The sequence below is a fragment of the Sceloporus undulatus genome, chromosome 3 (assembly GCF_019175285.1).
Source record: "Sceloporus undulatus isolate JIND9_A2432 ecotype Alabama chromosome 3, SceUnd_v1.1, whole genome shotgun sequence".
Classification (NCBI taxonomy): Eukaryota; Metazoa; Chordata; class Lepidosauria; order Squamata; family Phrynosomatidae; genus Sceloporus; species Sceloporus undulatus.
The window spans coordinates 103,144,155-103,167,356 of record NC_056524.1 but is presented as its reverse complement, the minus strand read 5'-3'; the positions used below and the strand labels follow the sequence as shown (position 1 = coordinate 103,167,356).

Sequence of the window (23,202 nt, the reverse complement as noted above, 5' to 3'; positions counted from 1 at the left end):
CAGTACTCTGCCTCTTATTAATTCCTTTTAATGGCCTTAGCCCAGCTAGTGTTTATTCTTATTGAAAGTTACCAATAGAAAGCCTAGCAATGTCCCAATGCATTGCTGGGTTGTGAACAGGTTAATCATTGGGTGGTGGCAGCAAGTTTTTTTTTAATTAAGGTGTTCTCAAGGAGTCCCATCCAGTTCAGAGGAGTGGAATGGAACCAAACAGAACCTTCACATGCTGGCATTGGGTTCCTTTGCTTCTGTCTTACTCACTGGGAGGGAATTTAAGACAGTGTAGGAAGCAGAGAAAACCTTCACATGTTCAAGCTGGGTTTAAAAGAGGAAGAAGCATTAGGGATCATATTGCAAATGTATGGCACGTTACAGACCACCTAAAAGCGGCGATCTGCCAGCGCTGCCAGTTGCTCCGCAAGGGAGCCGCAGTGGCCAAACTGCGCGGCTCCCTCGCGGAGCAAAAACAAGCCCCAAAATGGCACTTCTTTTTGCGGTGTGCTAATGACGCCACAAGGTGCCAATGGCACACTCGTGATGTCAGCGCCACACGACATCCGGACGCTATGCGTCCGCGACATCAAGATGGTGTGGCCCGTGTGGATGGGTGCCGCCATTTTGTACGTACCCTGTACATACTAGGGTTAGGGGTGTCAGGAAGTGATGCCCCTTCCTAACCCTAGTATATCCTGGGGATGTACTATACGCCCATCTGGAATGGGCCTAAGTTGGATAATGGAGTGCACCAAAGAATGTCATAATGGCATCAGGTAAGACTACATTTTATCATACTATCTGTCTATTTTGTATGCTGAATGTGTCAGAAGGAAACCTGGATTTGACTCTGAAGAAGGAGGTGTGAATACTGGAGGAAGAAACATCAGCCATTTAAAATATGCAAATGACACATACTACAGTCAGCCCTTCTTATACAAGGAATTTTTATACATGGATTCAAGCATCCATGGTTTGAAAATGTTCAATATATATATATATATATATATATGTCAAATATCAAACCTTGATTTTCCATTTTTTGTAAGGGACACCATTTTGCTATGTCATTATATTTAATGGGACTTGAGCATCCACGGATTTTGTTATCCACAGAATCAAACCCCAGCATATAACAAGGGTCCACTGTACTTGCAGAAAATAGCAAAGACTATTGTAAAGTCTACTGAAGAAACTCAGGGAACAAAGTACAAAGGCAGGTTTACAATGGAATATTAAGAAAACAAAAATAATGACCACAGTCGATGTACATAACTTTAACACAGACAATGAAGACATTGAGATAGTGAAAGATTATTTATACCTTGGCTCAGTCAATAATCAAAATGGGGAATTTAGTCATGAAATCAGAAGATGGCTAGGACTTGGAAGGACAGGTATAAAGGAATTTGGGAGCCTTGAAAGCACAGTGGTTAAATGCCTGTACTGCAGCCACTCATTCACAATCACAAGGTTGTGAGTTTGATACCAGCCAGGGACTCCAGGGTTGATTCAGCCTGGCATTATATTTCTGCTTTCCATGTATGATTGTGAAAGCTAGACAGTGAAGAAAACTGATAGGAAAAAAATAATCTCATTAGAAATATGTTGCTGGAGGAGAGGTTTGTGATACACTGGACTGCCAAAAGAACAACTAAATGAGCCCTAGAGCAAATCAAGCCTGAACTCTCCCTGGAAGTCAAGATGACTAAACTGAGACTGTCATATTTTGGACATATCATGAGAAGACACGGCTCAAAAGAAAAAGCAATAAATGCTTAGTAAGACAGTAGGAAAACAGGAAGATGTCATTACAATCGAAGAACCCACAGCCCTGAGTTTAAAAGACCTGAGCTGTTGATGACAGTGTAACCTGGAGGTTTCTCATTTATAAGGTCTAGATTACCACACAGCACTATTATAGCACTGCTATTCCACTTTAACTGCTCTGGCTTCCTCCTGTTGCATTCTGGGATTTGCAGTTGAGGGAGGGGCATTTAGAATTCTCAGCCAGAGAACTCTTAGGCCTCACTGGACTACAAATCCCAGAATGGAACAGGAGGTAGCCATAGCAGTAAAAGTGGAACTGCAGTACTATAGGAGTGTAGCGTGGTAATGTGGTAAGTCTAGGTTTACTTGACAGTAGTTAACAAAACTCACACAAGACCAATTTAAAACTAATGTGTAAAATAGTTCCCAAAATATATAAATAATGGCAATAATCCACAATGGGCATGCAGTGAAGGATGTAAGAAACAGAATTTGCAAGTTGCAATCAAAGATTAGTTAAGAAATATTGTGAGTAGTCTTATAAAAGAAAGCCTTGAAAATCATTGATAAAATTTGCTTATCTAAACAATTCATACTTTGCTTTTTAAATAGATCCTTCATTACTTTTGCTACAATAGATCCTATGTTGTTAAACTGAGTTGACAGTTCTCCTTATTGCGGAGGCACGGAATGCCCTAAGCTGTGAGATTCAACTTAGAGTTGAGAAAACCCTGTAGAGTAGTTTAAATAATTTAGCCAAAAGCAAGATAGTATAACAAATAACTACAACTTCTTTAGAAAAGCTTTCTCACAATCCTGCCATCATCTCAGGTCTGCCTGGCGAAAGAGCTTTCTCAGTATCTGCTGTTATGCTGTAGAATTCTCTTCCATGGAAGGCTAGGCTGGCCACCTCTGGACTTTCCGCTTACTGGCAGGTAAAGACCATTTTGTTTGAACAGGCTTTAACACATTGTACAGGGCAGTTTTTAAATGGGGTGCATCTGCTACATTTTGTTTTTACTGTACTGTACAGTTTACTGTAAAAACTCCACTTTTGTATTATCTGGTTTTTAATTGTATCTTGTTTGACCTTGTTATAACCACCATAGGAGAAAGACAGGATATAAATTAAGTCAAACAAGCAAGCAAGGGTAGGGGGAAAGTGACACATGGGACCTATGCAGTCGCCAAAGCCATTTCTGAACCACCAGGGCCTCAAAACACACCCATATTTTATTTTACTTTACTATTTTGTTTTATTTCAGTATTTTTGTCTCCCTTCAGCTATTTTAGACCTAGGCAAAGCCTTTTTAAAGCCAAAAATAAGCTGAAACTCAGTTCGCTAAAACATGAAGTACATGTTGCCAAAACCATCCAAGTCAGGCTCCATTTGGTTCACTAAGGGACTGAATACATGCTCCAAAAGGCCCATGTTCTCCCTGGTCTGCCATTGTCCTATTCAGATGGCACAGGTCAATAACCCCTGGTCAGGATTAGCTAATCTGGATGCTGGTCCTGAGGTTCCAGACTGACCCTGTCCCAAAAGGCTCTTAACACTGTTTTAACCTTTAAAAAGCCTGGCTGTTTTCAGTGGAGTTTCCTGGAAACTGCCATGACAGCCAGCAGATCACACTGCCATGTTTTCTCTGAAGACTGCAGTTGTGGCCTGTGATGTTGCAAGGGGGTGCCTAGCCATGTGGGTGAAGCCAGATGCCTAATTCCTGCCCTTATGGCCTACAGCAGGTCAGAGTGAATGCCATGGTGACAGCTAAGGGAATGCATAGTGGTGGCTCCACAGCATGGCAGCAGGTGGATGTGTGAACCCCAGCCCGTTGCCACATTGGCCCAGGGGTGAGAACAGGTTGGAAATGCAGGTAGCATCTTACCCATCTATTTTAAAAAGTAATATAGCTGTTCTGTAGGATGTTCTGCAAGATTTTAGATACTGTGGTGCAGATATCAAGACGGTTAGAGTGTTAGTTGTAATGTCTGGACTCTAGCCCACATTGAGCCATGAAGCTCATTGGGTGACTTTAGGACAGTCACTGTTTCTCAGTCTGACCTGCCTCACAAGATTGTTGTGAGGGTAAAAGTAGAGAATAGGCGAATCATGTAGACTGTCTGGAGATCAGGCAGGATATAAATGTTAAAATGAATTATTCAGGGTCAGATTTTGGAAAAGCCAAAAGTCTTAAGGTAAGCCACCAATAGCTTCTAGCTCTCACAGATGTGGAGATACCTAGAGGCAATCACTGAAGTTAGCTTTAAATCCTTGCTGCCACTAACTAGAAAGCAATAGAAATCTTTTCCACTTTTAGACTCACCCTATATATGACATTAGCAATAGGAAGCATAGTGATTAGAACAAGGAAAAACTGTAGGAAGGCCAAATTGAAGCCCCAGGACAGCCACAAATTTCACAAATAACTTTGGAGAACTTCCCCTTTTGTGTATAGTTTGACTCATGCAAAAAGCGAATGCATATTTTAGACACGGTACATACCGCCAACAAGCGGCATACCGGCACCAATTTTAGGGTTAGGGACTGCATGGGAACCGCACGGTCCCTATGCCTAATACGCCATGGCAGCGTTACAATGGTGTTACAACAGCCGCTGCCATTGTGACGTAAGCAACGCACGGCATCCGCACTTTACCGGGAGTCACTTACGTAAAGAGTGTACCATTGGTGCACTCATTACATCCATCCTGCAGCAGAAAAAGAACCCACTTTTTCCAGGTTCTTTTTCCTCCAGAGGGAAGCCACACGGTTTGGCAGTTGCGGCTTCCCTTAGGAGGAAAGTAAACCAGGCCATAAACTACCTTGTAACGAAATAGCATTTAGAATTTAGAATAAATAGAAAGTAAAGAGTAAAGAATAAAAATAAAACCAGATTTTAAAAAAATCCTGCCATCCTAAGGCAACAAGGTTCACTTGTTAAACTGAACAACTGGACAGAACTTTTATAGTACTTCCTTTTCTCCTCATTCCTTAATATAGTCATGAGGCCTAGAGAGGCTCCCACCAAAACTCTTTCAGTCCTGACTGCACCAAGGTCACCTCTGGGAGAAGGCCTACGATGCTTGCCAACCCTTCTCCTCTTTCTGTCAAAGACCACTCTGCCTCCACCAGCCATGTCAAAAATTAAATGAATTCCAACTGTCAATTATAGTTTTTGCTCAACTCCCCCTTCCTCCCAAGCCCTGGTCTCCATGTTAAGATGATGACAAATACAGCGAGCAGAGAGAAGGAAGTGCAGGCCCCTCCAGTTAATCAGGAAGCATACAGGAAAAGTACGAAGGTTTTTATGCAGCGAAAAGAAAGAAACAAGAGGTGGCAGACATGTGGACCTCAGCAGGATTCATACCCCAACCCGGACTAAAGCACGACACCTTAGCACATGTTCAGAAACTGATTAATTAGCTGTCACTTTTATTTGTTGACTAGTGAATTATTTATACTCATAAAATGGTTTAATAATTTAGAGCTGATATCTTAACAAATGACAGCGGAAAGTGACAAGGAGAAGGTGGCACAAAACAACTCTCAAGTTAAGTTGAGATCGATGCTATTGTGCTCGGGGCATTTGGGAAGACAATTTTTTGCTGACTGTTTGCAGGGGGAGAAAAAGGAGGAGGAAGTACGTTGATTTTGTATTACGTGTTAAACAGAGAGAACTGCATATCTCAGTAATCAAAGGAGAAAAGTTCCTTTAAATCAAAAAGAACATGAAATTACTCTGAAGAAATCTGCATTTCCATATGAAATGAAAATCATTGTCTTTCTTTTAAAAAGACTAAATAAAAGCTAATTGCAGTGTTTGTTTTAATTTTTTTGTCTCAAAGCACTTCTTCCCTCTTTTGTTGCCACAAAGGCTTTGGATACATATTGATTTTGACCTGTGTGTCACTTAAAAAAAAATCCATTTTTTAAAAAAAATTGACAAAGCCATCTTCATATGGGAGGTTACTTTGTATGGTATCAGAATAGAAGCAAAAATTATCATTCCCTGCTTCTGTGCAATCTAAATGCAGAGGGAAGGAAGTATAATTTGATCCTTAGCTAAATCCAAATTCTCACCAAGGGAAATGCTGGAGGAAGTGAAATAATTGAATACAAAATCCCTGCAAAGTCTTCTGTGGAAGCAGAGAGCACCTCGCTCATGCATTTTCCATCCCTGAAATCCCTAAGTGGATGTGCAAGCAAACAATAACTTGATTTACAACTCCCAATAATAAAAGAAAAATACTTTAAAAAGGCACTTCCTCAACATTACTCTTTTCACCTTCCCACTAAATGCACTAAGAATATGGTGCAAACCAGTCCAAAGACAATCTGGACTCACGTATTCAACGACAGCATCAATGGACTGAGTACTGTTAAAGCAAATCCCCCAAACCTCTTCTGTAATCAGGATGGAAATGGGGACTTTACTCTCCCTCTACCCCTAAACTGTTTTTAGCACACATCTGATTTAATTTATTTTTTTTAAAAAAATCATATCCAGAATTCAGGTATACATTCTAGAGAACCTGAAAGCTTGCTCATTTTTGTCACATTTTTAAAAACAGTTTTAGACTACATTTGCCAAAATCTCAGTGGCCCATGCTAGCTGAACCTAGGAGCTGGAATGGTAGGGAGGGAAAGCAATTTTTGCAATATTCAGCCCTATGGCTGGTTACAGTAAAGTGATATCCCAGTGCAGAAGCAGTAAATGAATTACTGTACCTGCTGCTAAAACCAGCTTTGGAGATGTAGGTCCAAAACACACTGCAAAAATCATCCAGTTTGAGACTGCTTAACTCTCCTGAACCAGTGCTACGGAGTTTTGGGAATTGCAGTTTATTGTGGTACCAGAGCATTCTGACAGAGAAGGCTAAATATCTCACAAAATTACAGTTCTCCTAATTCCCTAGCATTGAGCCAGAGCAGTTAAAGAATTCTCTAACTACATTATTTCTGCAGTATGTTTTGTACCAGAGTAAAAGTACTCACAACAGTACCAGTCTACTTTTTTTTTTAAAAAAATGTTCATTTTCTGAGCTGGTTCTTATTTGTCTCTTGAATGGCAAACAAAGCTGTAGATATGACCATCCATGGTTGTGAGGTGTTCTGCACTGATCAAGTTCTCCACTGATTCTTTGCCTGTTGCAACATAATTTCACAGCAAGAGTTTTTCTATCTCGAAGTCTTGTTGATTAGGTAAATAGTTTGGAAATATTGTGAGATGCCAGATCAAAAACATGATGTCATTCTGTTCTTGTCAGCTCTCATATTGCATCACAAAGACCTAACTCAAGATCAAGCTAGTCACTGAATGGGAATGATTATTCCCTATGATCAGCCCATTTTGATTCAAACAAGGACATTTTCTCAAAGATACATTCCCCAAATTGAGCATGTGTTAGTCTTCCAACAACCAATAATAAAAGAAGGCATGCTATATGCAAGATATTTAGTTGAGGGAAATTGTGTGCTGTGATCGACAGCTTTTGCCACTTGAGAAGCACTTCTGCATAAACCAACAAATAAAAAGCCCAAAAATTTGCTTTGTGTTTCATTGAGTTGGAATGATGAAATAATATTCCTGGGGAAATGTATTGTAGTGACTTCATGAAATGAACCAGAAACCTACTTCTCACCACTGAGTGCAGCAAAGGAACAATTCCTCACTCTGCTAGGGAAAGGGACCACAGATCAGTGGTGGACCAAATGATTTGCATTTAGAAAATCTCATGTTCAATCCTAGTTTTCATTTGTGTCTCTGAGACACTGGGGAGTCATTATCAGTTGGACTCTTTCATAATACTGGGATAGATGGATGAATGATCTGACTTGGTCCAAAATAGTCTCCTGTACCTTTCTGAATCACTGCAAAGCCTGTTTTACCTGATCACAGTAGGGCTGGAAATAAAATTATCAAGTATATTAAAGACAACAGCATCTCTGTTATATAGCTATATCCATACGCTCTGTCAAGCAAGCACTCTAGCACAAATGTTGTTGCGCCGCAACATGTATGAGCATGGCCAGTGGTGAGGGACAATGGGACTTGGTCTCCTAGGACATCTAGAGGCTCCTCATGATTAAAAGGTTCACAATGAGTCTCGAACATTTCTAGCCTATCTTTTCTCACCTCATACGTTTTAATTAGTGATTTCCTGACCTGGTGAGGCTGTAGTTCAATCACAAACAAGGGTTGCAAGCCAATAAAGAGCAGAGGACTTGCTCTTGAGGCTCACCTGAATGGAGTTATTGCTTTTACATTAACCAGGGGCTGACTGGTCTTCTTCAAACTTTTCACCAGCCATTAGCTGCACCATTGAGAATGATGGCACTACCTATTTTTGTATAAATTGTGGCTAGGATGACTAAAATTCACACTAGCACCAGAGGTAAATATATAAACCCAACTAAGTTTGCTGAATGGATAACATTCTCTCTCAGCTAACAGGGAGCTAAAAACTGGTCAGACAAGGGTGGAAATCAGCTACACAGGAATCAGAACATTTCCCCACATTTTCCCTAACACTTGTTAAATTAAGCCTAAAATACTACTTTTTAAAACAAGGCTGGGGGGGGGGGTGTACCCTCTTCTTTCTACATAAACACAAATGTTCTTTTTATTATCAGTTAAGCATTTTATTTTTTCTAGCTCTTTATTACTCGTCTTGTATTTAATGTTAATATTTTGAGCACACATATAATGCAATTGTGTAATTTTATTGTTAGCATTCTCATTAGAAATGGAGGAGTTCTTTAAAAGATGCTAGGAATGTCACAGAAAGCTGGGGAAAATATCTATAAATCTGAATTCTGTGTGTCAATTATAGTAGCTAGAAATTTTGGTATAGGGGAAACAATCTAAATGTGGTATAAACTATATCATCTCTATCAGTATACCACTCACTACACACACACACACACACACACACACACACACACACACACACATATGACACTGGAGAACAAGGTTCTATTCTAACTGGGGGACCTTGGAAGAGTCACACATTCTCAGGCCCAAACACCATAAGTCAGAAATGACTTAAAGGTACACAACAACAGATACAAATATACACAGCATAATTTACTTTGATCAATATCAATAATTTATAATCAACGTTCGTTCTTCATTCAAGAACTGAAATAAGAGACTTGGCAATAATTATATTGTTTTGGAAACACTACAAATATTACAACTGGTATCTCAACTTCGGAAGTGTATTCTACCATTACTCCAAATGTTAATTTTGCCTTCTACTTTCTAAGAAATTAGGCGGCATTAACATTTTCTAAAAATACTGTCTATAGAATTAGATACACAAATCTTTGGGGTTGTTATTTCTAACACTGGTCCTATTTCCAGAAAAAGAAAATGGGAGTTTAAAAAATTACATAATGTTACTAAAAACATATATGAAACATGACAGGAAAAATTGAGAAGGCATGCCAAAATTACTCTTTTTGAGACATACTTTTTCTTTCACAGTACTATCTCTCACATGCATTCTTTTTCAATCACAGCACTATCCAACATGCAAATTTACCTTTGTCTCCTCTACCAAAATTAGGCACAGATGTCAAAATGCAATAGTCTATGAAATATACCGAAACAGATGTTTAGGACATATTACTTTCTCATTTGCTGTCAAAGATACGAAACTTCTCTCAAACAACTGGAGCATGTATGTAATGCTAAAGGTGTAGGGGTGAATCTGCACTCACATCATTTTGACAGTTTAACAGAGTTGGTCTTGATTTACAGAGGTATGCCTGAAATAAGGGGGTTATCACTCAAGGTCACAGTTAAGGTTATGGATAACATCATCACTTGAAATGCACTGGCTAACAATTGTATTCTCTCATAGTTATTAAGCTGTGATTTTATATTAACTGTTACTCTTATGTCTAATTTTTTGGCCTGGTGATAGGTTACTATCCATGTTTCAGTAACAATGGCGGGGTACAGACCGCCGCTTTGCGGCGGTCTGCCGCCGCCGCCAGTAGGTCTGCGGGGGAGCCAGAGCCTTCACACGGCCCGACTCCCGCGTGGACCGAAAAAGAAGCTCCAAAATGGAGCTTCTTTTTAAGTCGCGTTTGCGACGTAGTGAGGCGCCAGGGGCGCACTCACTACGTCACAACGCCTGCGACGTGTACGGACGCTCAGCGTCTGATACGTAAAGATGGCGGCGCCCGTATGAACAGGGCGCCGCCATCTTGTACGTATTCAATACGTACTAGGGTTAGGGGGGTGCGGAAGCACCGCTCCTTCCTAACCCTAGTACATATTGATGACGTACTATTTGGCGGTCTGTAAACCACCAATAAAGAAGGAACTGCTTCATGAGGAAACGTATCAGTGACAGTGCAAAATGTGGAAGGAATTTTGATATAGACCATATATGAATATGGATAGTTTAGATTTTATGGATGTTATTAGCTAAGATGCTTCTGAGCAATCATCCTTAAATAGAGTGTGGAATATTACATCCTGCATGTCTCTGCTAAGCCATTCATGTGCAAGGTATAAACAGAAACTGAGGTACAGAAGCACCTTTTCATCCACTAAGGCATTCATAGTAGAGAGTCCATTATGGATTGCATCTCTAGTTCTGATGATGCCATTATGGAAGCATATACAATATATGCCATCTCTGTTTCTACATGGAAAGTGCAAATGGACTTGTATTATCACTAGTGTCTCACCATAACCATTCATTTGTCTTCATTTAATTTATATCCCATCTTTCTCCCAACCTGGGACCCAAGATGGCTCCCAGACAGCCTTGGACCATTCCTGAACTCCCCAAGCACCGTGGACTATTCAAAGCAGTGATTTCTAAACTTTTGGCCAAACTGGCCGGGGTTTCTGGGAGCTGAAGTCCAAAACTGTTGGAGGATCAAAATTCGGGAACACTGTTTCAAAGAAAACCACATGCTTGACTTTTAAGGCAAGAGTTGTGGTGCTGTGCCCTAGACAGATTTGTCATGCATATACAAATGCACTTTAGCCACACAACACTTCACACTGACATTGGAGGATGCATCATTAAATCTTTGTATAAGGCTTTCTGGGTATGTATTTCTATAGAAGTAAACACTATTGATTTCAGTGGTGCTTGTACTCATACTCTTTAGGAGTATGGAACTACAGACATATGGCGAATTTTGTGTATGTATGTTCATTCTTTTCTAATATTTTTTTAGAAACAAAACAAAAGTGAAGTTTGATTTACTGCTATATTATAGTAACAGGAACTGCAGAGAATCTTTTTCCATCATAATACATGACAAAAATTTAGAAGGCAGATGTATTACTTTCATGGTTTATATTTCAAGTTTCCTAGAAATCAGACCATTTTTCTTCCACCATATTTTCTTGAACAGATCTTTCACCAGATAGGAACTCTGACCCCGTAATCAATTAATCAGTCATTCAAACCAATGTGTATTTATTTAATACATTTTCAAACTACTCTCACATTCTTCAAATGTATTGATACCAGGGTAACATATAAAGGAGATGGCCAAACTAATCACAACAGCATAGTGTGATATAGCAATACTCTAAAACAAACAAAATATCCCCCCAAGTAAAACAAATTTCCAAGCCAGTAAAACAACACAGTAGGTAACAGACCAATAATTTAAATAACATGAGCTGTGTTGCCATCCTAAATACAGCTGATTTACTGGACATAGACCCCACTGAATTGAAATAGGCTTGCTGCAGATTGGCTGGTACAAGTTAGTCCTTTATATTAAGCCAATATGCCTAATTGCCTGGAATGTTAGAAATAAGGATCTTGCTGGGTCACAATAAGGGTTCCTTCTCTGCATTTGTCCTGTTGAATCATAAGTCATTTAGGCCTGCACTTTGGCATGGTGGAAGTCTTATACCAATGCACACAATATTTTGTCCAGTTGTAAACATTTCCAAATCCTAAAGATAATATTATACTTTTAAATTAAAATTATATTGTTCCATCCAGCATTCTAAATTCTATGTACAAAGACCTTCTATGTTCACCTATGTAATAAACAGTACATTGCTGATTGTGCACCAAATTATGGTGTTTGACCTTCATAGGCTTTACTTCCAAGAATCCACTGGTTCTCTTCTGGCTCCATGTATAATTTATCTAGTTAGTACAGAATATCAATGTAATCCCTCCAGCCTCAATTAAGCTACTGTAACACATATGTACACAATAGGGTTGGATCTCAATATGTGTGTAGAAGGCACACTTGGCACATAACAATAAAAGCACTCAGCTGCAATCACTTTCACCTTTCAAAGGCCTACTAAATGGTTGTGTATAATATGCTATGGGTGTACAGTGTTACAGGTGGGTCAACAAAAGTCCATGCACAAAGAGCAACGATTTCTACTGTTATATAGGAATACACCCTAAGAAGTCCTCATTCTCTGTTTTACCTAAGAGGAAGTCAGGTCAAATATCATTCATGGCTTGAGACCTATTTAAATCCTTCTATCATTGTAATGATTTTACCTTTTAATAAAAAAGGTTATCTATTTTACTAGGTCTTGTATAGTTGATTCATCCATTGATTATTTTATTTCCATTCTTTGACAACAGGGTGCTGGAAGATTTTTTTTTTTTTTTTTTTAGAACTAGGTATTGCAGGTATTAATTTCTCATGAAAAATATGCCTCAAGTAAAGATACACAATTTAACTATATGACAAGTTACTTATCCCATCTTTCTTGAAGCAGGAGTTTTAAAAGGCTCAGAACTCCAGAGAGTTAATGTGTAATTACCTTCTTCCTGAATGCTGTAGTAAACAATTTTAGATTTAAAAAAAACCTATAAGCGCTACTGTCAAGAGATTTTTCCCCCTCTTACAGTATATGACAGAGATTTTCACTGTGCTGTGACTCATGTTTTGTTCACATATTCCTCTCTCATTAAATTTAAAAACTACTACTTCTTATATTAATGAATACAGTATTTGGCCTTTACAGATAAAGTACTGCACTAATAAACCAAAGAAATGTGAAATTTTTATATAATGTTCCTTTTAAAAGTATTTTAGCAGATGCTATTGATAGCAACAGAAAAATTCTTTTGCAAGCGTACAACCCGGGTCTTTAAAAGTAGTTCCTGTTTTAGGCACAACTTCATTTATAAAGCAATCAATGAGACTAATACCAATAGAAAGAATTACAATATGTTACTTGAAAAATCCCAAAACTTTAATTGTGAAGGGCTAGCAAGAATCTCTTTTAGACAGACCCTTGCAATTTTTAAAGATTTTGTCATGTTTTTTAAAAGCTATACAAGCACAATGGTACTCCTTTAAAATTTATAGCCCAACCCATGTGGAAGGCTCACAGTGGGTAACAGCAGATTAAAAACAATTACAGCATTCCATTAAAATTCAAGTTAGGATCCAATTAAACAGTTAAGAACATAATAAATATTAAACTTCAGCCCTCTGGCAGCTTAACCACAGCCTCCCCAAACTAGCCCAAAATATTATTTGAGACTACATGTAACATAATTATTCTTCCCTTAAATTTCATTACATGTACTTACAAATGCACTGAAACATTACTACTTTGATATTTCTCATGATAAAATAAGTTTATCTATTAAACACTATGCACATCTATTTTTCTTTTTAAAAAAATAAATAAGGAAACCGGGGCACTATCAAATCTGAAGAGAGGTCATATTGTTAGTTAATACACAGTTTCTGGCTTTTGCTGTCACCAAATCCACAGAAACCAGAAACATTCTACTAGTATATTTATACTTAATTCCCATTCCAAACAATCCCAAATTAATTCTGATACCCAACACTTTCTCTGAGGTGGTGACTTCCATGTGAGGGTAGCCTACAGTTTCTTGACCAAAAAAATATAAAGAAACAGACAAATAAAAAAAAATTCCAAGCTCATGTGGAAATAAGGTGGTAAATCACCAAGTGAGAATTTCAGGCTTTAAAAAATAAACACAATGACAGTGAACAAAAATGCTACCACTTGCAAGAATTCCTTCTAGCAACATTAGTAGGCCAATGCCTGAGAGTGGGATATGCTCATTTTCTCTCCTGATGATTTCTATTTCACTATTATTTTTATGTTCACACTACTTTTCTTTTGGCAGTTATAGCTAGAAGGAGAAAGATGGGTCCACTTTACTAGTCTCCGCAACATAAATCAAAAAGTATAGGTACAGGTGGGGTGATCATTTTCCAAATATCTACAATAACATATCCTCTGTATTACTTGACAAGACAATATAGAAAGCTGAGTTGTCACCATGTTCCATGCAGCCGCCTTGGGTCCCACTTTGGGAGAAAGGCAGGATAAAAATAAAATAAAATAAATAATCTGCGCTGCAAAAATAATGTAATTTGACCCCACTTTAACTGCCATGACTCAGTGCTATGTAATTCTGGTATTTGTAGTTTGTCCTGGCACCAGAGCAATCTGATAGAGAAGGCTAAACATATCACAGAATTCCATAGCATTGAGCCATGGCAGTTAAAGTAGTGATGAACTGCATTATTTCTGTAGTGTAGACTATACCTATGTTACTTTAGCATGCTTATTAGAGTGGCATATCAGGAAGATCAATTTGCATTACCAACAATGAGGAAACACCTTCCTCTGAGAAAAGAGAGAATGGATTTTCACAATGAATTTGGATTTGGATGTTCTAATATATAAATCTAAGTAGAAAAACTAAAATATTTACAGTATTTGAATAGGAATAGAAATACAGTACTGAACCATGGTGGTGGGGAATATAGTATTCTAGAGATCTATCTGTTCAGTCTGCTACCTAAGTAGTAATTACTGATGGGCAAGCTGAAAAACCCTGGTATCCCTTCCTATGAAGCTTAATCTGTATATTGGACTTGGAATGAACAGTCCTTCAAGTAGAGGTTGCTTCACAGAGAATACTGTCCTCTCTGAAATATAACACAAGGCCATACTAAGCCAAATTCTAAGGATAATTAAGCCCAAAATGTGCACAACACTGTATTGTGAAATTGTCATCAGTATTCTCCCAGACATAGGGCCCAGAATTTAGGCAATAAGAAGCTCTGTTTCTAAATATGCTGTGTATTGAAAAAAGCAAAACAAAACAAAACTACCTTCCTGCCTGTTTGTTTTATACCAACATGTCCAGAGAAAAACCCAATGTTTAATCTCCAATGCAATGGGAACTGTTGCAGTATTATATCTTCACAAACCAAGAGGCTAATATAAGAAGCTCTGAGCCATATAAAAGGGATACATGCAATCCCTTCTCACGGCATTACTACTGTATGCAGAGGATTCATGCTGGCATGGGAGCAATTGCATTCTGTGTGATTCAGGAATCTTGATAGTCATGTAAGACTCTGGGACGGTTCAGTAAGAATTACTTCTCTAAGGATCTAGCTTGTACAAGTGCTGTGTCATGGACAGAGTATGGATGTTGTCCAAGCTGAAGGCATGTTACAACACAGCAAAACTCACACCAAGTTAGTGATATGAAGGGGATGCCTCAGTGAAGCTAAGTGGTTTCAATATCAGTGAAGTTTGGATTTTATTCTGAACTTCAAATCAGCTATACCCTATCCCCAAATAGACCCAACACCTTGAATAGTAGACAAGATTGAAACCTGCAGTGGATTCCCCACTCTCCTGATTTCAGAGCCACCATCCTCCACTGCACCAAGTAGTTGTTGGAATGGATTCATCTGTATTCTGCTGTGCACTGCGAAAAGCTTGTATCAATGAGAATAGGGATAAGAGGTTTTTGTTCAGTACATTTTTCATGTAGGAATTTCTCAAAATTATCAAATTTCTTTATAAACATGATGAAAAAAAGCCCTTGACATTTGAAAATTTCAAATGTGGTAAAAGTCACAAATGAATGATTTAGCCATCCAGGCAGAGGGGCTTTGAGTTTTTAATTCTTACAGGTCTGGTCTGAGTCCTTTTATATCCAGGTATGGTTGTGATAATGAATTAGGGTTCTCAGCTCTTTTCTTTTTCCTGACAGCTTCCTCATCTTTCATGAGACATGACAGACAGACACAACATACAGTACTACATGGGATAAAAGGCAGATCAATTAAATGTGGCCAGTGCCTACAGCTGGGCATTTTATTCAGCAAGAACTTACAAAATGTAAGGACTTAGATTTGCATTGGACTTGAGATTTAACGATTTCCTACTGGTGAAAAATGAAATGGACACATTAGCCTATGATTTATTATATAGTTCACCAAGTGAATCCACATTCAGATGATATTTTATGCATTTTAGGATTCCATGATCACCATTTTAGAGACATGTTACAAAGCTAGTTGAAGAAATTGGGAAGAAACCTATAGATTGATCAATGGCAAAGCTCAGTGCTAAAACTTAAATGTCATGGAGTGTGCTCCTCATGCCAGACTCAGCAGCACATGAGAGCCACATAATCCATGATCAATTTCTTCATACCTCAAAACCATGCAGACAACCACCACAAGATATCAGTATGGTGTGATGAAGGAAACCCACATCAACAGTAGGATTCAATTTGGACACAGCAGAACACATCTGGTAACACTTTTGCAATGACAGACAGGGATTGCAACCACACACACACACACACACACACACACACACACACACACAGAGCATGCCAATAACTTAATGTTTGAATCAAGAAACAGACAGACAGTTAAAGGAAGAACAAATGTGAAAGCAGAGAAATTGCTCAGGGAGACATGTAGAAATATTAGCCAATGAGGAATGCAAAGTTGGTTACTTATGGGAAGATTGCCACAGAGCAAACAAGGAAAACAGACCCATACTTTATTTATTACTTAAATAAATAGTTTGTACAGCTTGCATTTTTGTGCTCAGTTTTCTGACAATATAAACCCAGTTCCCCATCACTCCCTAATATCTATATTGTTTAGGGCTTTATATACTGTATGATTAGTTGGCAATGGTACTGTTCAATCTGTACTAATCTGTATGCATTTATATTGTCTGAGCAGTTCCCTAATTGGTTTCCATCCAAGTAATCCCACAGAGAATAAGGTTACATGCTGAAAGGGCTGAGGTGAGAGAGTGGTTAAAAGGGGGAGCAAACTCTTTTCCTGTTCTTATTAAGAATGCATTGCACATCTGCATTTTTTTAAAAAAAAATCTAAAACTGCCTCTCTCTGAATAAGCGGGAATTGTATACTAGCATGGGGGGTGGAGAGAGGATCATTTGGGATGGCTCCACCCATTTCAGTTTCATTCATGGCTTGATACTGTACATACAGATTCTTCCTGAGCTGAGAAATGCATTGAAAATGAGTAATTTTCATGCAAGGCATTGGATTTTATCTAAAAGTGTATGAAAATGGATTGAGAGGAAAAGCTCATTTTTGGCTGTAGTGTTACAGGAAAAAGAAAAGAAAAGAAAAGAAAGGGGGAAGGCCCATTTTGCTTTCTAAGCCAGATTTTTGAGGCATCAGCAAATGACACTAAAAATTGGAATAGACAAACTATTTAAGGCTATGCTGTCAGTTACAATTTCACCCTGACAGAGAGGAGAAGGAGATGATCTAATAGGCCTTCTTGGACATTATCTGGCTATGGTCTTCCAAGATCTTTAGATTCCTTAAATGATACCTAGTGTCCCCTGTCACTAAAGAGCTGTAACAGAGATACTCACTTCTTGGAAATCAATATGAATTTTGCCACAGATACCACTGAATCAGGCTTATGTCTGCTGAAATAAAAAATGAACTCAAAATTTTATTAGGACTATATTGTGGCATCACTCAAAACTGACTATCGGCAAAATCAATATGTAACTCAGATAAACAGATGAATGACAGGTTTTAGGTAGCACAATCTGAAGCTTGGACAGAATTTAAGAGAATGGCAGAGCACTGAGAACTTGACTGTCACTATGGATTATTGGTATTGCACTGCACAAATGGTCAGGGATGATAGCCCCCTCATATGTTTGATATTTTCTTGTGTCTAGTATGCACCATAAAATGCATGTGCTCTACATGCACACTCACATGTATGAGAAAGCATGTATCTATTTCTATGTGTACATATGAATAAGCTTCCTTTTCTTTCTCCCTCCTCAGTGTGTCCCCCATTTCACGTTGCTTGCAAATTATGAAGAATCTGATGTGAAGCACTCTATTTATCTATATATGTAAGTCCATTTAGAGTAAGAGAATTTAGGGGCAAAAGTATTGAGAATCAATTTGTCAGATACTGAGCAATTATAGAGTATGGAGTAAAGGGAAGCATAGGCTACAAAGTGTGTGCATATGTATACTTGTCTGTATCTTTTATTTTGGTTAAAAATGTAAATGAAAAACTAACGTCACTGCAGGAAGTACAGAGATGCGTTTCTGAAGACACATACAGAAACTTATTTTAAAATCTAGAATGAATATATTTCTTTTCTATGAATGCAGCTGTGATTTTTTAAAACAAAATTAGACAATATTGTGAAAATTACACTTAAGTGGAAAAAAGGAACCTTTGTTTTAGATATGACACAGGATGTGAGCATGGGATAATATTTTAAAAGCTCAAGTGTAGGAAACTCACCACTTCTGATGATGGGATGGGTTTTTTCTTTCTTTGTCAAAGTCTGTTTTGAAAGCAGGGCATATGGGGGTTCCATTCTGGCAGGGAGGGAATGTACCCAGAATGCATCTCCAGTTACTCAAATGTGGAAGCATTTAAAAAAGAAATGTCTGAATTAAATATTAATGATCATATGGAGCATCCAGTTTTGGATTCATTTTAGAAACTTGTTATATTGTGGCATTCTCATCTCCTTAAAAAAAAATACATGCACATATTACATTGGTTCCAGCACCATTTATTTTCTTTCGAGCCTACTCAGAATGTAAGCCTAATGTAATTCCTTTTTTGTCTTTTGTCATGTCAGATTACAAAAATACATTTCTAAAATCACCAGTTCTTTAGCTTATTTAAACAAAACCATACCTTTCATTTTTACTTCAAAAACCATTTATAGCAATATGCAAAAATGAGCATTAAAAGAAACCACCCTAAACTGTGTTAGGGTGAAACTTCTTTTATATATTATTAACCGTTAAACTTTTAAATAGCTAATAAAGTCCTTGAACACTTCATACTGTAGGTCATTTGAATATCTAACAAATACATTAGAACCGATGGGCAGAAGTATCAAAATATAGTTAACTCCCTTTAATACTTAAATTGGTATCACAACAGACTAGCTTCCTAGGGAAAAGTCTGTTATTTAACATTCAATGTGTTGGTAGTTACAAACATAGCCATTAGCAAACTTTGCCCTTTTATTTTGCCTTTTTTCCATTAAATATTATATTTCAGTACACAAAATCAGGGCATTTTTAGGTCCATTAACTTCTGCCCTGCTTTACCTGAATGGCAAATACAATTACATTTTTAAAGACCTTCAGAAGAAGTACAAAATCAACCCTGCTCACCATTTACCTTAGACAAAAATTGTTTTCCACACAGATTTTTAAATAAATGATGTAGGTTTTATAGATATTCAAAAAAAGGCAAAATATTCAATGTCTCTACTACTGTATTTGAAAGTATTTTGTGAATGTACCAGTAGTTGATATTTATAGTCAAAGTTCCTCAAAAATGTACAGATAATAAAAAGTTAATACATGACTGCAACATTATACAAACTCTTTTTAAAAATCCACCCTAACAAATTTCTGTGCCTTTTATTGGATGCCAGCTACAGTACTTGCCAATGTTAATAGATTTAAATGAATTAAAAGACATTGGTGCTAGAAAATTGACTTTGCATTCTTCAAGTACAGAATGTAACATTATGCTTTTAAAGATTTCATGGAATGAGCAAAATGCATAGTTTGATAGTCTGGATCCTGACCCTTGCAATCACTGTGATCATAATCTGTTTCAGTATTGACATTAGTACAAATAAATTCCTCCCTTTTCTCCCCTTAAACATAACCATGAGATTTTCTTGGTCTGCTTAGGAGGATAATCCATAGGCTTCTTTTAGCATCGTATAATTCAGGTGTGGTATATCATCATGATGGATAACCTTAACATATAAAGGTTGCTACCCTTGTTACATTGCTATGCAGCACATAAGTGATCTTTTGATGTACAGTTCTCAGAAGCAGCATAAGCCTTATGGTTGTGCACGCTATATACATGTTCCTGAGATAAAGTCCTATTAAACACAATGGGATGTGCCAGTGAGTAGACATGCATAGAATGATACTGCCCCCTGTAATGTACATCAGAAACAAAACTCATGTCACTCACCCTTAATCATATTGGAAATATGGAATATGGTGGGGGTTTTTAAAACCTTATAGTAACTACAGAACTGCCTTTATTGTCTCTGAACTCTCTACTGAACAGATTTGCCTGTTAAATGAATACCTTTTAACACATATTAAACGTTTACTCCTTCAGTGAGTGAAATCGCCATTTTGTATATATTAGTATGGGGCTATACCATTTTCTCAGCTATACTGTAATACAGAAACTCTTATTTTCTTACATATACAGAGACCCTCACATGGAAATAGGAACATATGTCTGTGTGTACAAACTAGGACAAAATGGAAATAATCCATATTGGCTATTTTTTTTTCTATGTGCCCCTAGCTATACTTTTGTGATCTCCCTTGGCTTGGCCTGATGTCAAAGATACTTTAGCAGATGAGAAGAGAAGCACATAAAGATGAGAATTTTGTTTTAAACAAAAACAAAAAACAAAGTACCAACATCTCAAGCTGAAGGGGTGTATAACTTAACCACAGTTACTTAGTTTATCGTGCATTAGAGGGAACTCCTCATTTAATTTACCACCCAATAATAGGCAACTCCCCCCCCTCAATATAGAGGGGAAGGTCACTATTATGTGTAAGGAAAATTAGCCGATGTTCTTGGTTGCTTTACAGTTCTCCTAGTTCAACTACTCCAATAAATGAACATGTACAACAAGCCGAAGGGCTTTTTATTACAAATTTAATTCATTTCTCTAGACAACTGTGAAATTTGCCATTGACATTAGTCATTACCCCAAGGCGAACTAAAAGATGATCTCAGTTAATAAATGATCCTTAACAAGGAACACTCCCTATCTTCTCTGATATTGGCACAGCACATTTTATGAATGCAGGGCTCGCTTCCTGCCAGAACACAAGCATTCATGACTATTGGTATACTCGTCTCCTCTACCTATTCCTGATATTAATAATTATGCAACATGATAATTAACAAAACAAAGAGATAGTACTCTGAGCTTGCAGCTAGATTTTAAGCATGTTAACCTTCTAGGAAATAAAGAACAGAAGCAAAGAGTCTAGCCAAATAAACCAATGCAGGTTGATTTCACAGTGTGTAAAAGGCTAATTATCTGTGAAAAGTCTGACCTCAAGTAACAAAATCACACAAATGTGTAGAAATCTTATTTCCTATAAGGCTCAGACTGTTTCAGAGTCTAAAGTCTTGTAGTTGGTTCACTTGTATCACTAGTTACATATACATATGTATGTGGTGTATATATACACACTAATGTTAGGGTACTTTAGTATTGTATACATTAAATATTATACAGAAATGGATAGGGACACACACACACAGTATAACATCATATAATAAATGTTAGCTCGCTATTCATAACACCTGTGAAAGTAGGGTAAAATAAACTTTTTCTCTACACTGTCACTTTGTATAAACATAATAAACCTAGCAGATGACAGAAGTGGGTTAAGTGTGCATTGTTTACTGGAGACAGAGTGAAATAAAATACAGAAAATATTATCACTTCTTTACAGATTCTATGTGTAATTCATTCTGATATAAGAATATTTATCCACTAGCTGTAATAACAAAGCCACATTTTTTCCCTGTTGCAGGGGAAAAAAAATAAATTGTATTTGCAAAAAGCAAACACATTACGGAGTGTGTAAAAATGCAATATTCCCATTTTCTAGTCAGAGTTCCAATTTATTGAAGTAACAGAGCAGAAAATGCACTGACAGCTGTTACATTTTATTGCGAATTAGTATATACGTTTTATATCCAGTGAGCAAATGCATGATACATTGTATTCCAGTAATTGCCACTGGCTTTCCAAATGGAAACGGAATGATCTTAGTGCAATTACACTCAAGAGAGTAAATGTAACAAGCCACAGTTCTACATTATAGCTCCTTAACAATGCAACAACAACAACAACAACAAACATTCTTCTCCTCCCCCCCCCCCCAAATAAAGATATAAAATGGCAAACATAGATCAATTATCTATTCAGGAGTGAGGGGAAAATATCTTTGGGCTGTTTTAGGATAGGTCTTGCATACTCCAGGTCAGAAGATTAATCAGATTCCTGAGAAAAGACACTGAAGTTTTAACCAGCTTCAAGTTATTACTTTTGCACAGCTTCAAAATTCTCCCTTCCTCCATTGCTTTGGGTGAGGGACATGAGGATATAAATGAACAGTTGGAAAAGAGTTCTCATTTCACACCAAAATGCAAACACTGCAGCCTGTTAAGCAAATACCCTTCAATTTAATGTTTTATATGTACAGAGAAAGAAGCATGCATATATATATATATATATATATATATATATATATATATATATATATGCACACACATGCTTATATATAATACACACACACACACACATACACACCCAAATATTTCCTTACAAAGAGCTTTTTTTCTCCCCAAGAAATGTTTATAGGCTGTACGTTTACGGCAAGTACTGTGTTAGGATTTATTGAAAAGAGGCTATGTTAAGAGGAAGAAATAGATGAATGCATTAAGAAAAGCACTTCTTTTTTCTGTACTAACCTTCATACCACATTTTAAACCTTTTCCTTGGGCAACCAGTGCTGTGACAGCTTCTTCACCTTCACGCTCTACCGTGAGGCACTCGGGGAAAGCCAGCAGTCTCCTCCCCTCTAGTGGTTACCGGCTCTATTTGCAGCAATGCAGAAAGCAAAAGGCCTAGAGCAGACCACCTCAGGGGCATTTGTGTAATTTTTAAGCTTACAAGAGAAAAAGAGAGAGAGAGAAAGAGAGAGAGAGGAGAGAATAGGCCAGGCAGCCCATTGCAGCAGCAAATAAAAATTATCAGTCATTTAAAACAATATGCTTGTGAGGACTACAACTTAATCAACACCAACCTGCTGACATAGATTTGCAATTTGAGCAGGTTATTAGTGATCGAATTAGCAACATGTCACAACTTGTATCTGATTTATTAGAACAGCTGACTAATGCAAGAGGACTATAAACAACACAAAAGACATTCCTCAAATCTTGCTGACTGTAATAATATACAGTTTGGGAAAAGTAGAAGAGAAGGCCAGCCAAATGAATGCATCATATATAGAGACATTTAAGATACTTGCTCCGTGATTCTTCTTAT

At 37.5% G+C, this 23,202-nt stretch overlaps 1 long non-coding RNA gene across 2 annotated transcripts in view; it reads right to left on the bottom strand.

The window, feature by feature from the left end:
• The window catches only part of LOC121926504, a 55,157-nt gene extending 32,417 nt beyond the window's left edge, over positions 1 to 22,740 (bottom strand). Inside the window, exon 1 of one of the 2 annotated variants that reach the window (XR_006103032.1) lies at positions 22,623 to 22,740. This is a non-coding gene — a long non-coding RNA (uncharacterized LOC121926504). The remainder of the gene's footprint in view (positions 1 to 22,622) is intronic. The other variant, XR_006103033.1, reaches the window with a different exon arrangement.
• Between the last annotated feature and the right edge of the window lie 462 nt (positions 22,741 to 23,202).